We start from the raw sequence: 16,456 nt of genomic DNA, 5'->3' as shown, positions 1-16,456 counted from the left end.
ATCAATAAAAATTACTAGTTTATAGTCACAATGTTATATATGTACCTGCATACTACATGTATGTATCTATGTATAAATCCATGTCATGCAGAAATGTAACAAAGTACCATACAATTGCTTACTATTCTAATAATTATTACTTATAATAGCTAACAACAATTTTGATGATCACATAAAAAGAAAAGGCCTTCAAACAGGAACAAATATAAAAATATCTCAATTTTAAAAAACAAAAACAAAATTCTTGGTGGAAAAAGTAAGCCTATTCGCAGCAAGTTATTTTGTGAATATCAACAAACTGATTCTAAAGTTTGAATGGAGAGGCAAATGACCCAGCAGAGCTCACACAGCGAAGGAGAAGAAGAAGGAAGTTGAAGTACTTGCACTCGCCAAATCAAGTCTGTGTGGTACCGGCGCAAGATGAGACAGATCAGTGGGACAGAAGAGAAAGCCCAGAAACGGACCTCGTTCAAACAGTCAACTGAACTTTGACAAAGGAACGAAGGCGATCATGGGGAAAAGAGACTTTCAACAGAGGGTGCTGGCATAACTGGACACCCACATGCAAATTTTTAAAAATCCAGATATAAACCTGACAGTTTTCACAAAAATTAACCCAAAATGGATCATAGATGTAAATTTAAAATGCAAAATGAAGTCTAAATGTAAAATGCAAAACTCCCTGAATTCCCAGAATATTAGGAGAAAAACCTGGGTTCTCTTAGGGTTAGTGACGACTTTCTAAATACGGCACCAAATAACATCCAAGAGGGAAAAGTTGGTAAGTTTATTAAAATTAACTTCAACTGTACTACAGATACTGTTAATAGAATGAAAAGACAGGACAGACTGGAAGAAAATATTTGCAAAACACATATCCAGCATCCAAAACATGTAAAGAATCCTTAACACATAAAGAATCCTGAAAACTCAACAGTAAGAAAATAAGCAACCGAATTTAAAAAATGGATGAAATGTTGGAACACACCCTCACCAAAGAAATAGCAAATAGCATATGAAAAGATGCTCCACGTCATGTCGTCAGAGAAGTGCAAACTTAAACAACAATGAAATACAACGGCACCCCTAACAGAATGGCCAAACCGAGACCTCGGACAACACCCTGTGCTGTGAAGACTGTGCAGGAACACGCACTCTCGTGCGGTGATGGTGGGAATGCGACATTACACAGCCACTTTGGAAGACAGTTGGGAGGTTTCTTACAAAACTAAATGCACTCATACCACACAACCCAGCAACTGCACTCCTTGGTATTTTCCCAAAGAAGTTTAAAATATGGCCACACAAAAACGTGCACACACGTGTATATATGTTTATAGCAGCTTTATCATAACTGCCAAAACCTTGAAGCAACCAAGGTGTGCTTCAGTGGGTAAGTGCATGTACTTTACTATATCCAGCACTTACAAAGTAAAATGGAATTTTCAAGTCATGAAAAAACTTGGAGGAAACTTAAACGCCTATTGCTGAGTGAAAGATGCCAGTCTGAGAAGGCTACCTACTGTTTGATTCCAGCTATATAACACTCTGGAAAAGGCACAACTATGGAGACAATTTAAAAAATCAATGGTTGTCAGGGGTTCAGGTTGGGGGGAGGGAGAGAGGGTGAATGGGGGGACACTTTTCAGGACTGTGAAACTACTCTGTGTGAAACTGTAATTGTGGACACGTGTCACTATACATTCGTCAAAACCCCACAGAACGTACAACACAAAGAGTCAATGTGATGTAAGCTGTAGACTTCGGGTGCTTATGATGTTTCATTGCAGGTTCATCAATTGTTTTAACAAGTGTACCACACTCAGGTAAAATGTTAATAACAGAAAAATGGGGGGCATAAAGAGAGGGTACATGGGAACTCTACTTTCTACTCATATTTTCTGTAAACTTAAAACTGCTCTAAAAAATAAAGTCTACTAATTTTATAAACATAAAAGAAAGAAAAGTCTATTCTATCCCTGTCAGCCAGAACCAAAGGTGCCTGGGAAGAGTCAAAATAAACAATAGCTCCAGCTAAAGCTTAAAACAATAATATACTTGGCTCAAGCTCAGGAAAAGGAAACAGTTTCTAAGTCAATTAAAAATAAAATGTCAAAAACACAAATCAGATGATATGGTTGACAGACTGAAAGTAGAAACAAAGAAAGCAAAATCAGTATTAGGGAGTAAGCACAAATTTCAACTTCTGGAGAGGCCAGATGGATCTATGTACCTTTCAACTTACTGTCCAGAGAAACACTGTATGTTTGAGAGAAGTATATCTGAAGAGGAAAGAGAGGGTATAATATTGTGTTAACTGGTACAATATGAAAGCATCACTTGATGACTTCATTGCACAAACACAATTTGCTGTAAAGCAAGGTATACCTCAAAATTCCTTCATGAATAAAGGAGACCCATACCAGACACTGTTCATATCTGATGGAAATGAAACATTAATTAGTGCTTTATTAAGGTAATTTTGCATATCATCTCATTTTTTCCCTAACAAAAATCTATTCTTATTTTCAAGTGATACGCAGGTAAGTGATACGCTTTTTTTTTTTTAAGGTCCTGATTTATAGTGTCTGCCCATTTCCATTGTCTATTTACTTCCATCATGGCTGATTTCAAGCTACCAGAGGTTTAACCACCCACTGGTAAAATCCCTGGTAAGAATGAGGTTTGAGATCCAAAATACCACTGCAGTTATCATCCATCTGTAAGGAGGAAGTTGACTCATTAAAGTAACTGGTCACATCAGGGCCTGGGTTGCTAAGAACCTTCAGATCAGAGGCTGTATTTTCTCCAGAATGGCCTGATTTTGACATATCCGTTTTTCTCCTTTAAATGTCTAGGTTATTAACATAATCTTTGCCTAGAATAACTACTTCCCAAATCAAGTATTTTGGCTGCATCTTAAAATTCATTTACAAAAAACAGGCTAGGAACAAAAGGCTTTCCTATTCTGATTAGGTATGTTTTTACTCATATTTTTGAACTCTTTTTTAATTTTATTTGTTCCATTTAAATCTGTCATCCAGATTTGAATATCTTTACTGTATATACAATAAAAACATTGCTTTTATTTTTCTCCCAATATTTAATAATTTTTCTGGGTTCTTTTACTAAAATTCTCTCACTAATTTTATACTCACTATCATAAGCTAAAGCCAGACTCAGATGTGCTTGCTATTTTGTTCATTATTGATCAGTTTTGCATCAGTACCATTCTTTTAATTCCTGTAGCTTTATAACAGGTTTTGTCATCTATCGGTATAAATACCCGTTTCCTCATCATCTTGAGCAATTTCTCAGCTACTGTCTTTCACTTATACTTTCAAGTTTATGCGTATCTTCGCAAGTCAATCAGAAGAAAAATGACATCTTAAGAAGTCTTGTCTAGAACCTGGCTCACCCTCATTAATATATCTTCTTCTGTATACTCAAAGACAAACGTGCATTTTCCTTCTTAGGGGATCTATCTAATTCTTACTAGTTTTCTTAGTAAATACTTCGTTTCTGTTCTATGTGAATGAAACCATTTTCCTCACTACTCAGTCTAACTTTTCTGCTTCTGGTTGTATTTCAATGGATAAAAAAAATTAAGAATTTTGCTTGTTCTTTGGACAGCTGCTTCTAAAATGTTTATTTATCCTGGTCTAACTATTCCCATTGAAAACAGTTTCTAAACATAGAAGTCCTATGACATCGTGGGCACATTTCCAATTTTTTAACTTGAAGTCTGCTTCAGAAATATCACTTCTCATAAAGCTCAAGAAAAATGATCTATCATCTAAACAATCCATTATTCACTCAGCTTGAGCTTCCCCGAGGTTATTTTCTTACTCTTTTGAGCCTTCAGAAGGTCAGCTAAGAAACTATTCAGAAAATCTAGAAATAATGCTGTATTTTTAAAATGTGCATGAACCTAGGAGTCAGAAGACCAAGGACCCTTGACTTGACTGGCTACTTTGTATCATTATAATCTTGGTCAAATTATTTAACCTCTGTAAGCTTTTGCTTTCTCTCTAAAAAAATTAAAAAATAAATAATTTCAATTCTATCTCAGCCATAGGTAGTATGTATCAGAAGCAACAAGAAAGTTGTTTTCATTTTGTTCTCCTCTCGTCCTCTCGTGAAAATTTTCACTGCCAGGGGAAAAAGCTATTGTGGCCAACTTTTCTCCTCCAGGCAGAGCGGATCCTGGGGATCGGCATAGGGTAAGCCCGAAGTGAAAAGCTGAACATCAGAATCCTGTAGGACCTCGTCCAGCAAGCATACCTAGCTAGACCCGGGCGCGGGGGAGGTAAGCAACTGCATATAGATGTGTAGCTCTCTTTTACTTCTCAGGGGCTGAGCAGAACCTTTAAATAGGTGGCCTGAATCCTCTACATCCCTGAGGCTGAGGGGATGGGAGAAGACAAGGAGCAAAGGGGCTTCCTCCTGATACGTCAACTGGGAACTAACAGGTTCACTGAGGCCAAGACTGCCTTCTCTTCGCTCACCCTTAGGATTACTCTTTAAAATATGTATGGTCCATGCTTAATTAGCAGACAAAGAAATGTAATTGCATACTACTGGTATCCAGCAACTAGTGACAAAGAAACAAAGTATGTACCAAACACCAGCAGCAAATATCATAGGTTTCAAAACACCAAAACTATTTCAATTAAAAACAAACTAAACAATGATACTGATTCTTGCCTTATTATTCAACAACATCCTGGAACTTATGGGATTATGTAAGTAAATGCAGTAATACCAAAGCGTTAAATCACTGTTATAAATATTGAAAAAGAAAACATGAAACTTTCTGTATTAACTAGCAATAACCACCTAAAAATGAAAATGAGTAAAAATCTATTCACAAATATAAAACAGGTGGGGATAAATTTAGTATGAAAAGCATAGGACTTACACGAGGAAACCACAAGATCACATTAAAAGACATAAAAGAAGATCTGAACACAGAAAGACATAATTTGTAGATGGGAGCATTGTAACGGTCAATTCTCAAAAAATTAATATATTAATTACTACAGTTCCAATTAAGATTCTAATACTATTCTGTTTAAGTTGTGTTGAACAAAACTATCTTAGAATATGTATGAAAGAATAAACACCCAAGAAAAGCTAAAAAGAAATTTTAAAAATACAAAAATTATTTTCTAAATCAGAAGATATAACTATAATCAGAAAGCATTATAATTATCATCAAAACATTATACCAAAATATAATATAAAATGACCATATCGTAACAATGGAAGAGCAATCAACTCAGTAAACATAAGTATTAATAAATCAGATTAATGTAAAAAATTAGAGTACTCCTCAGAATTTCCAAAATTTCCAGAATTCAACATGGGCAAAATCAGAAGGATGAGGAATGTTTATTTAGTAATAATATTGGGATAACTGGCTATTCATCTGGAAAAAACATATTATATTCAAAAACCAAAGTCCAGATGGATATGAAATTGAAAGTCAGTTTTTATTTTATTTTATTAAAGATTTTATTTATTTACTTTTAGAGGGAAGGGAAGGGAGGGCGAAAGAGAGGGAGAGAAACATCAATGTGTGGGAGGTAACATGGTTGCCTCTGACACATGCTTCCAATGTGGACCTGGCCTGCAGTCCAGGCATGTGCCCTGACTGGGGATTGAACCGGTAACCTTTCAGTTTGCAGGATGGCCCTCAATCTGCTAAGCCATACCAACCAGGGCTGAAAGTTAATTTTTTAAAAGTCTTAGAACAAAATTAGTAGTCAACATGTACAAACCAGGGAAGAAGAGACCTTTAGCCAAAATAGAAAACCCAAATTATAAAAAGAAATGAAAACATACAACTAAATAAAAATTTTAAATATTTATAAAGCAGATAATATCATAAACAAGACAAGACAAAGTTGGACAAAAATATAATATAGGTTAGGTGACAGAAAATATAAAATACTCAAAGAGCTCTTACAAATTAACAAGAAAAAGGAAACACAATAGAAAAAATTTGTCAAAAGATATACTTTGGCAATTTACATAAGAACAAACATAAAAAGACAATATATAAAAAAAAATTCATTCAAAATTTGTAGTACCCATAAAATACAAATTAAAATAGCAATAATCTTTCATTTTATGCACATCTGACTGGCAACTATTAAAAAAATTAATTAGATCTCTTGCTGGCACAGTACAGGGAAAGTGAACACTTAACACATTGCCGATAGAAAGGTTTCATCCACCTAAGTACAATCCAGTAGGCTGGATGACAAGGATGACTATTCCGGCCCTTACAGCAAAGCGTCACAGATATTAATTTCTTTGAACTTCAGGCTGTCCGTGCCACTGATACTAATTTAGCAATGTATGACCTACCCCACAAGGAGAGCAAAGGATGGTCTGCCAGCTCAAGCATTAATGCCGACTTGGCATATTTCTCATCGTTAAATTAATAAATTGGCAAACATAAAAACTCATTTCTGTCAGACTGTTGATTACAATTCTACCTGCTGAACAAGATTTCACATCCATTCTCAGTCTTAATGTAAAGTCAAGTTTTCCTACCAGTCCTGGTCTTTGCTGGCTTCTCTGGCAATTCCCCAAATCAGAATCAAACTCTGGAGCGAGGCCCAGGTATCTACATGTTTTGGAAAACTCCCCATCATGCCTCTAATGTACAGCCACGGTTCAGAACCACTGCCTTTCACTCATCCTTCTAAAGGAACAGTAGGTTCTACACAATGATTTTAATTTAAACTTATTTTGATCATTAAAAAGCTTCAAAAACACCATAAATAAGGAAACCTACGTATATAAACCCATCAAGCAGGTCAGAGAGTGTTAAATAAAGACACGTCAGAGGCAAAGCTCTAGGAAGCAACATGAAGGATCAATAAAACAATTCAAAAACCTAGTTTTAAAAAGTTCTACATGGTTCTCCCAGTTCATACTGGAAACGCTGAAATGAGTTTTCTCTCAGGGCGTCTGCCACTTCACTACGTGCATTGTCCGTGCCGCAGGGCGCACACCTCAGGGTCCTGCCAGCCCTCGGCCTGACTCTAGCCGTGATTTCAAAGGCTGACGTTTCAATGATGTTAACTTTAGAACCACCCTTGATTCCTCCCTGTGCCTTACGTCTGTGTCTAGTCTAGTCATCAAATCCCACCACTACTGAAGTAACCCGCCCTTTTTTCTGCATAGCTAAACTTTAAGTTCCCATTCTAATAATAGTCTAGTAAACTCCTGAAAAATCTTCCCCCACAGTTAACACTGCCTCTAAGCAGATGAAATAACAACTTCACATAGCAGCCAAAGTGACTACTTCCTATCTGAACCACACTAGGCCCTATACATCCAACCATGGTAATACCATGTCTCCATACTCCGACTAAAAACGCACTACACTTAACACCTGGCCGGCGGTGGGGGGCTGGGGGGGCGGTGCTGGCTAGGGGTGCCAACTCCCATGCAGCAGAAAATCTGCGCATAACTGAGTCCATCCTGTGCATGTGGGGACTCCCCTCCCAGACTGAAAACAGTACGAACCTTACTTTCAAGATTACTAAGGCCGTTTTATTGGCATTACATTTTCTTTTCTTCTACAGGCTCCCTATCACAAGAATCACTCATTCATATATTGCTCCAAAATTTTATGTGAAGCTTCTTTTTGTTTAATTTCTTCTTCTTTTCTAAGACTTTTATCTTTAGAGCAGTTTTAGGTTCACAGCAAAATTGAGAGGATGGTAGAGAGATCCCATATACCTCCTACCCCTACACATGCACAGCCTCCCCTAGTACTTCTGTTGCAATTGAAAAATCTACACGAACACATCATCATCCAAAACGCAGCTTTCACATTAGGGTTTACTCTTTGTGTTCTACATCCTATAGACTTGAGTAAGTTTACCCCCATTATAATACCACCCAGAGTAGTTTCACTGCCCTCGAAATCCCCTATGCTCCTCCCGTTCATCCCTTCCGCTCCCTAACCACTGACAACCACTCATCTTTCTACCATCTCTTCTCATACTCTGCCTTTTCCAGAATGTCATATAGTTGGAGTCATACAGTATATAGCCTTTTCACACTGGCTTCCTTCACCCAGTAATATGCGTTTAAGTTTCCTCTAAGTCTTTGCACAGCTTAAAAGCTCACTTCATTTGAGCCACAGTTTACTTGTCCATTTACCTACTGAAGGACACCCTGGTTGCTTCCAAGTTTTGGTAATTATGAATAAAGTAGCTATAAATATCAGTGAACCTTATTTTAAATCAAAAGATCCACTTAATGTATCTAATGTAAATTTGAACTTGTTATTATGTTATACTGTTAATATATTACATGTTAATAATATTAATTCATACTTTGATTTTTATGAATGCCTTTGTTAACTACCTTCTGTACCACATGGATCAATAAATACTACTGAAAACACAGCTTTTGAAACAATTCATATGATTTTCTACTATGAACTCTCATCACATTTACAATTCATCATTTTCTAGGAGAAACATGTCTGACAATTTAAAATTTGGCTTCTACAGCCTTCCCCTTTCAAATAAATTTCTCTTTAAATCTGCTTTTGTAAAAACCTTTAAAACTTTACTTACTTTAGCAAAGCTTTTCATATTGGGAAATAGCACGCTTAATGAAAATGTGCTAGTAGACCAAAAATAAATTGTCAGAAATTCCATGAACAGGCAGTGTTCTAGGTCATCATGCATTAACACATTAGAAGGAAGAATCAAGAAAACATATTCCATTCCCTCCTTCAAAAGGCGAGCAAACTATGTCTTATCAAAGTGATGAGGTTGTAAACATCGCTACTTTCAGAAAAGAAGTCTAAGACTTTGGCCACTACCCAATGGTTTGGGGCCTAAACACTGTAATAGGCCAGATGCCTGTCAGGTGTCATATTTAAAACATTTAAAATCAGTGCAGAAGAACAGCCAGAACAGCTTCTGGCTGTAAACACCAATGCAGCCATGAGAATGCACAACGGCTGAACACCCACACCGTTGCAGGTAATGAGAATTCCGTTAATGGTGGTATATTACGGTATCTAAACAGTATGCTAACAAGTAAAAAGTTCCAGGGAGGTCCAAGAAAGAACAACAGGTATGCTAGCAAACAGATGTATAATGCAAAGTTCAAGAACAGGAAATAGGCAGGCATTTTTAATACCATGTGGATTAAACCCACCTTCCTAGGTGGGCTTAATCATTTACAAAGGTTAAGTCAGTAGAATTTAATTCTCAGTTTTTGTTTTTGGATGAGAACTTCATTCTCTTGAAGGGCAAAGCAGGGCCCCATATTTGGAAAAAATGGAGTACCAAAGAGTTTGACCAAATAAGGCTAAGGAAGGAAGCAATGCCAATGATCAGAGGAGGGGGCTTTGACACAAGAATGGGAGGCAGTGCTAATGTACTGAAGAATAAAACCAGACCAGAACTTATAATGAGGTTAGGGGCGTGCTGAGTCATCTGGACTGGTAAACTAGGGCTCTCCCAATCTCCTCAACTTCCCATAGGCTTGCGCCCAGGGTCTCATACGAGACCAAGTGTACGCATGACCACAAAAGATGGCACAACCTGGGAAAGGCTATGACATCAAGGGTCAGGGAACACTGGGTCTGTTACACTGACCTTTCCAAATAGTCTCACACCTACGAATACTGTGACCATCCATGTTAGATTTTCGTGATTTCAAATTTTCTACGTCATTATTAATTTGTCTTTATTCTAAAATTCACCAATGAAAAACTTTAAAACCAATCACAGAACCAAATACTTGATGAGCTAGATAATCAGCTGTACTTCTCACAAAATGTTTAATCTTGAAGATCCAATGTCTCCCTCGTCAAATGAGGTAACCCTAGCTTAGGAGTTGGATTTTTTTTTTTTTTTAATGGATGGAGCCCATGATCCCTAACTTCAATGATATCTGGAGCTAAAAACTCCAAATTTAGGGACTATCACAGAGTTCAGTCTGCTTGCTTAACAGCACAGTAAGTTGGCCTCACGGCCCAGGCACTATATACTAAGCAGATGGATTTCTCTGAGGGATGAAAGCATGGGTATTTTGGCAATAAGCAACAGGTGATTCTTTTGTATAACAAACATAACTCTCAATGGGTACATCTCTGAAACTAATGTCAATGAGAATATAAATTACCCTATCAAATTCACTTTATAAAAATCTCCTTCAGAACCTCCTGAGTACAAGAATGTATTTGCCAGTAATACATCTCATACGGGGTTAATTTCCAAACTATATAAAGAACTTATACAACTGAACGCCAAGAAGACAGACAACTCAATTTAAAAATGGGCAAAGGACCTGAATAAACACTTCTCCAACAAGGACATACAGATGGCCAATAGACATATGAAAAAATGCTCAATGTCACTAATCATCAGAGAGACGAAAATTAAAACCACAGTAAGATACTTCACACTGGTCAGAATGGCCATCATCAATAAATCAACAAACAAGCGCTGGAGAGGATGTGGAGAAAGGGGATCCCTAGTGCACTGCTGGTGAGAATGCAGACTGGTGCAGCCACTGTGGAAAACAGTATGGAATTTCCTCAAAAAACTAAAAATGGTACTGCCTTTTGACCCAGCAATCCTACTTCTAGTACTATATCCCAAGAAACACAGAACACTAATTCCAAAGAATGTATGTATCCCTGTGTTCACTGCAGTGTTATTTACAATAGCCCAAATCTGGAAACAGTGTAAGTGCCCATCAGTACGTGAGTGGATAAAAATGTTGTGTACACAATGGAACTAAAGCGGCTCTATCTACAGATGTGGGAGCATTATGCAGCGGGCAACAAACCCATGATTAACCTCATGATTAAGCCTGTCTAAGTCACTGAATCGGCCTCAACAAAGACTGTGCACAGGAGAATTACCCCTCTACCTGAGCCTCAACCTTTGGGGGAAAGGGAACTAGATATCGCACTTTTTACTCATCTGTATAGTATCAGGTCGCAGATGGGTGACAAATAATGATAACAGAATAGCACAGCCACAGCTACTTCATGCATGAGAGGGAGAGACAACAGAGATGGGAAACTGCTGTTCCACAAGGAATCTCCACAGAGTTTTGCAGCAACAAATGGTGCCTGGCTTGGAGGGTCTGCTCTCCCTTGGTCTTCCGCGGGACGGTGAGTGTGGAGTGGAGAGCTAGACTGTCCAGCCGTTCTGTGACTCCATGGCTTGACTGAGTCTTCTGAATTAATTTCTTCTTTATATTTTGGGTATTGGAGCTTTGAAAAATGTTTGGTTTCAGGTGCTTTTATTTCTGTGAAGTATACATGATTCTCTTGAGATGAGGTTTTAAGCTAAACTGTGGCTCCTTGTTTTAGTTTCTGAACTCTACAGATTAATAGCAACTTTGCTGGTGTGGTCTTTTTATAGGCTTTTACAAACCACTTGAGCCGGAAAAAGAAAAGCTGTGAACATTTATACTATGGAATACTACTTGGCTGTAAAAAATAAAAAAGAACTTATCATTTGAGACAGCATGAATGGACCTGGAGATTATATGCTTAGTGAAATAAGCCAGTCAGAGAAAGACAAACACCACATGATCTCACTTACATGTGGAATTTAATGAACAAAATAAACTGACCAACAAAATAGAAACATAGAATCACAGGCACAGATGCATGGAACAGACTGACAGTTGTCAGAGGGGAAAGGGTTTGGGGAGGGGGCTGGTAGAGGGGTTAAGCAAAAATAAAAAAATATATATATATATAATCTCCATATTAAATACATAGACAACAGTGTGGTGACAGTCAGAGGGAAAGGGGGTGGGGTAGGCGGTGGGGGGCACAGGGAGGGGAATGGGGACAGAAGAGACTTGGCTTGGGTTGATGGGTGCATGATGCAGTGTGCACATGGTATTTTATTAAGTTGTACCCTTGAAACCCATATGGTTTTGTGAACCAGTGTCACCCCCCAAAATTCAACTTTTAAAAATCTTCTCCACCTCCTATGTCTAGCCCAAAACCTATTATTCCTACTTCTTAAATATTTTCCACATCCATAATTAAATGAGTTAATATTTGTAAAGCACTTAAAAGAGAACCTACCCATCTGGCAGGCATTATATACATATTTGTTAAGTAAAGAAATAACATTTCTTCATTTGTTCAACCTTCATCTCACATCTGGTCTATTTAAATAGCATCCTAACTCATCTCCTTGCATACATTGTACCTCTCTCCTCCCCTCTCTCTGGCCTCACCCCAGGAAAAATGTAGGACTGATGCAATCACCGCTACCACTAAGTACATCACAAAGTACATCAATGGTTGCCCATTTGCTTAAGGTTTAAGACAGAAATTCATACTGAGGTCTTCAAGATTCCATGTGGTCCAGCACCTGACTACCTTTCCAGCTCATCCACACACCTGCTCCAGCCAAACTGGCCGCATTTCCTCCAGCCTCCAGCACATGCTATCCCTTCTGCCCACCCGCCTGCCCTCCCTTCCCCCAAGCTGTTAACCATTTTTCTTCCTTCACTTTTTGCTAAATATCACTAAATCAGGGAAACATTTACACTGAAAAATGAAGGATTAATGGAAGTTAGATAAAGAATTTGGGTTTGTGCTTTTTTGAGTCAGGTGGTATTCTTAGTGTACTTTAACTCACCTGAGCCCCAATCTGCTCTTCCATAGAAACAGGAATTTCTCAACTGACAAACGAATTAACAAAATCTGGTATACCCATGCAATAAAATCTTACTCAGTTGTGGAAAGTAATGAAGTACAAGTACATGCTACAAATGGACAAACCCTGGAAATAGGGCGATAAACAGACAGACGGAAAAGAACACCTATAGTATGATGCCATTTACATGAAATGCCCAGAACAGGCAAATACACAGAGACAGAACGTAGACTGATGGGCATGAGGTTTCTTTTGGGGGTGATGAAAATGTCCTACACCGAGAAAGTGGTGATGGTTGGACAACTCCACAAATACACTAAAAACTACTAAACTGTGCCCTTTAAAAAGATAAATTTTATGGCATGTGAGTTATGTCACAATAAAGTTATTTTAAGAAGAAGCAGTAATAGTTTTCCTCAGACTTTGACAACTGCATGAAATTTAGTATGAGAGTGTACTGCATGTGTGCATACACACGTCTAATGTGTGCCACATTACCAGACCCTAAGTACCCCAATAAATGGTATGAGTACCAATAATCAAATAACAGACTTTAACTAAAAGTTAAATACATGCGTAACACAATTATGGAGGCTGGCTTGTCACTACTTTCACAATCCAGGAAAACCATCTGCCAGCATCACAAATCCTGTTTACAAACTGTTCTCGTTGTGTACAGGTCCAATGACCCGTGCAAATTTAGTTTCTTCACATACCATACCTTAGTCACATTTTAATTTATAAAACCGTGGTTAAAGTAAGTCAATATATTTCTTTAAAACACTAGCTGAGATAAAATTATGGATGCAAGTTCTATAAATTAATGTTTACTTTAGGTATCATATTAATAATGAACGTATCTGTGACCTTAATTAACAATGCAAGTACTTAAGTGGATAGTTCTCAGTACTGAATCCTGCCTTGTCTTAAAAATTTTAGGGAACTAAGCCAATCTTTTCAATGATAACATCCTACTACACAGCTAGTTTAACAGAATGTTCCTGATTCAGTTTTTAAAAGAAGTAATGCCTAAAACTGTTGGCACAAAGACAGCATCCTGAATTTAGGCCATAGTGAACGTCACTTCATTGTTGGTACTGAAAGAAATAGGCTCTGCTCTAATCAAACTTCAGCAGCCCTGCAACGACATTCTGCCAACTAAGCAGGCCCTGAAACCAGGGGCCTCCAGCAATCACCGTGAAACATGGCATTTGACGTCCATACAAATCGTGGCAAATGCATCATTATAGAAATATGAAACATTACTATATTTAATGATAAAGAATTATAATATACATTGAGATTAAGTTATGTTCCATGACAAAAATCAGATTTTTTTTTGCCTTTGGGAGGGTAGAGGCAACATTGAAATACATAATTTATTTAATGCAAAAATTGTTTCTCTCTCTTTTTTTTTTTTTTTACAAAGGCTATTAAGAAATCAGGTTCTCCTCTGTTCTTCTGAAGAAATTCACTAAAGAGAATTTAGTGAAATGGGAATTTTTGAAATCACTAAGGTATCATTTTATGCTTTCCTGCTTCAGGACCAGTTCCCCTGACAGACATCACTGTATAATACCAATCACATAGCATAAGAGGAGTCATATATTCATCCGCCTACCTTCTTTCTCATTAATCCATTCTAACAAAAATGACGACACCCCCGATCTTTATCTTAGTTGCAAGCACACTTAGCAGAACATAACTAAGCATGGAGTGCACACAGAACACACACGATAGATTCTCGCCCTCTGGGAGCTCATACTCAGTTACCTGAGATAGGAATGAACAGGGCGATTGTGAAGAACACCACAGATGAAGCACTAAGCATCTGGCTGAGTGAGGATGGGTGAGAGCTCACTGCGAAGCAGACAGAGGGGTGGGGGTGGATTCTCAGCAAAAGGTAGCAGCAAATACAAAGGCGGAGCACGCTCTAGAAACTGGGATAAGCATGGCAAGAGAGGAGACTGGCAAAATGAGCAGAAGCTAGATAGACGGTGAAAGGCTTCATCCCACAGAGGAACGACTATGAAGTAAAAAGGGGAGAGACTTTGAGAAAGGGCACATAGAGGGAACTCTTGGCAGCGAAGTGGAAGATGCAAACGGAACAAAAAGAAGCCATGGCACTAATCCAGGTGATAATGAAGAGGGACCTGAAGGAAGGCAAGTGGCTGTGGCAACAGAAGGCAAAAGAAAAGAAGAACATTTTAGAAGGAAGAATGACTGACTACTCTTGGTAAATGACTAAGAGAGGCAGGGTGCAGGGGTGAGAGAGGGTCATCTGACCCACCCCTGGTTTCTGGCCCAGGGGGTCTGCGGATGGCGCCATGTGCAGCCTGCCCCCATGGGGAGCATCCTATCATTCACAGCCAAGTCAGATAAATTCCTTTCCCTCTAAGTCTTCTCTGCCCCACTGTGGTTCAATACTATCCCTTCCATCTCGGTACCCAGCCCCCATTCCTTTCCTGTATAACAGTCACTTGGTAAGCCATAATGCATATGCAACACCTCTCCTTTCAGTCCCTTACTGTTAACTTTTCCTGTATACTTACTACCCAACGGAACTAGAAGCTCCTTATGAGCAGAGACAACATCTTTCTTAATGAGCACAGGGGCTCAATAAATGCTGGCTGATTCAAGTGTTGGTGTCATGAAAACATCCCTGAGGAGAGACCAGTAACTACTGTCCTTTTCTAGGATCTTTAACATATTTTAATCCTTCTTGTTTTTCAAACATCATAGGGCTAAATGAAGACAGAAAAAAAAAAGAGGCATTCATGGAGGCTGGTAAAACAAAAACATTCTCCCACATTCCAGGGCTAAGGCAGCAGACGGTTAGGGCCTTCATGAGACTTGTAATTTCGTTTTCATGTCAATCTACTGCCTTACAACTCTAAAGAGGTCTTCAAAGAAATTTGTACTATGAATGCCCAAAGGCCAATGGAATGCCCACAAACTGAGTCATTGTATTGCTAATAACAAAGGCTTTACAAACATCTGTTTCTCCTTTACTCTGGATTTAGGGGAAAAGATTACATGAGATTTGGCTGGGGTTGGTTTCAGGGTTCAGGCAATTGCATATAGAAAAGTTTAAATGGTCAAAAAACAAAACCACCACAAAGTTCACAGGTATCTAAGCAAACTAAGTTTTTACAAGACAAGCTGCTGAGATATAATGTATCATACTGTTCCTTTATAAGAACCCATTCATTACAGCTTCATTCTCACTATAAAGCTGTATTACTATTTTTTTTAAAATATGTGGTGAGGATGAAGGAAAGAGAGAAGGAAGAAGAGATCAGAAACCATGCTTGAGTTTATCTGATTAAAAATGTATTCTATATTACTCTTTTAAGTAATGAGTACTTTAAGTTAGTAATTATAATACTCCCAATATTTTAACTATGTTTTATTCACTTAGAAACTTTCCTAGAACTAATATAATTTCCTGTCATCTGGCACAACAATATCACCATATGTAAGAATTACTTAAAGACCAAAAATAAAATACGGAGACTGTAAATGCAGTATATTTGGCATAATACAAACCTCCTCAAATTATATTCTACAACCCTTTATCTTAAGAGGTTTTCCCCTCATATCAATGTTTGGCCTTTCATATTACTTGCTTACAAAACAAAACTACACTAACTAAATATTTTGGTAAAGATTTAACTGAGAAAAATAAAAGTAGCCTCTCATATTTTATTCATCAGTGTGCTCAGGCCCCAGCAGCACAGTTGGGAGCAGGAACAACTGGGTTCTAATTC

The 16,456-nt window shown here is 37.9% G+C and overlaps 1 protein-coding gene across 17 annotated transcripts in view; it reads right to left on the bottom strand.

Moving 5' to 3' along the window:
* FRYL (FRY like transcription coactivator) overlaps positions 1 to 16,456 on the bottom strand; it is a 230,826-nt gene that overhangs the window by 127,911 nt on the left and 86,459 nt on the right. The gene's annotated exons all lie outside the window — the stretch shown is intronic.

The sequence above is a fragment of the Desmodus rotundus genome, chromosome 4 (genome assembly GCF_022682495.2).
Source record: "Desmodus rotundus isolate HL8 chromosome 4, HLdesRot8A.1, whole genome shotgun sequence".
Lineage (NCBI taxonomy): Eukaryota > Metazoa > Chordata > Mammalia > Chiroptera > Phyllostomidae > Desmodus > Desmodus rotundus.
This window is presented reverse-complemented; position numbering and strand designations above follow the sequence as displayed.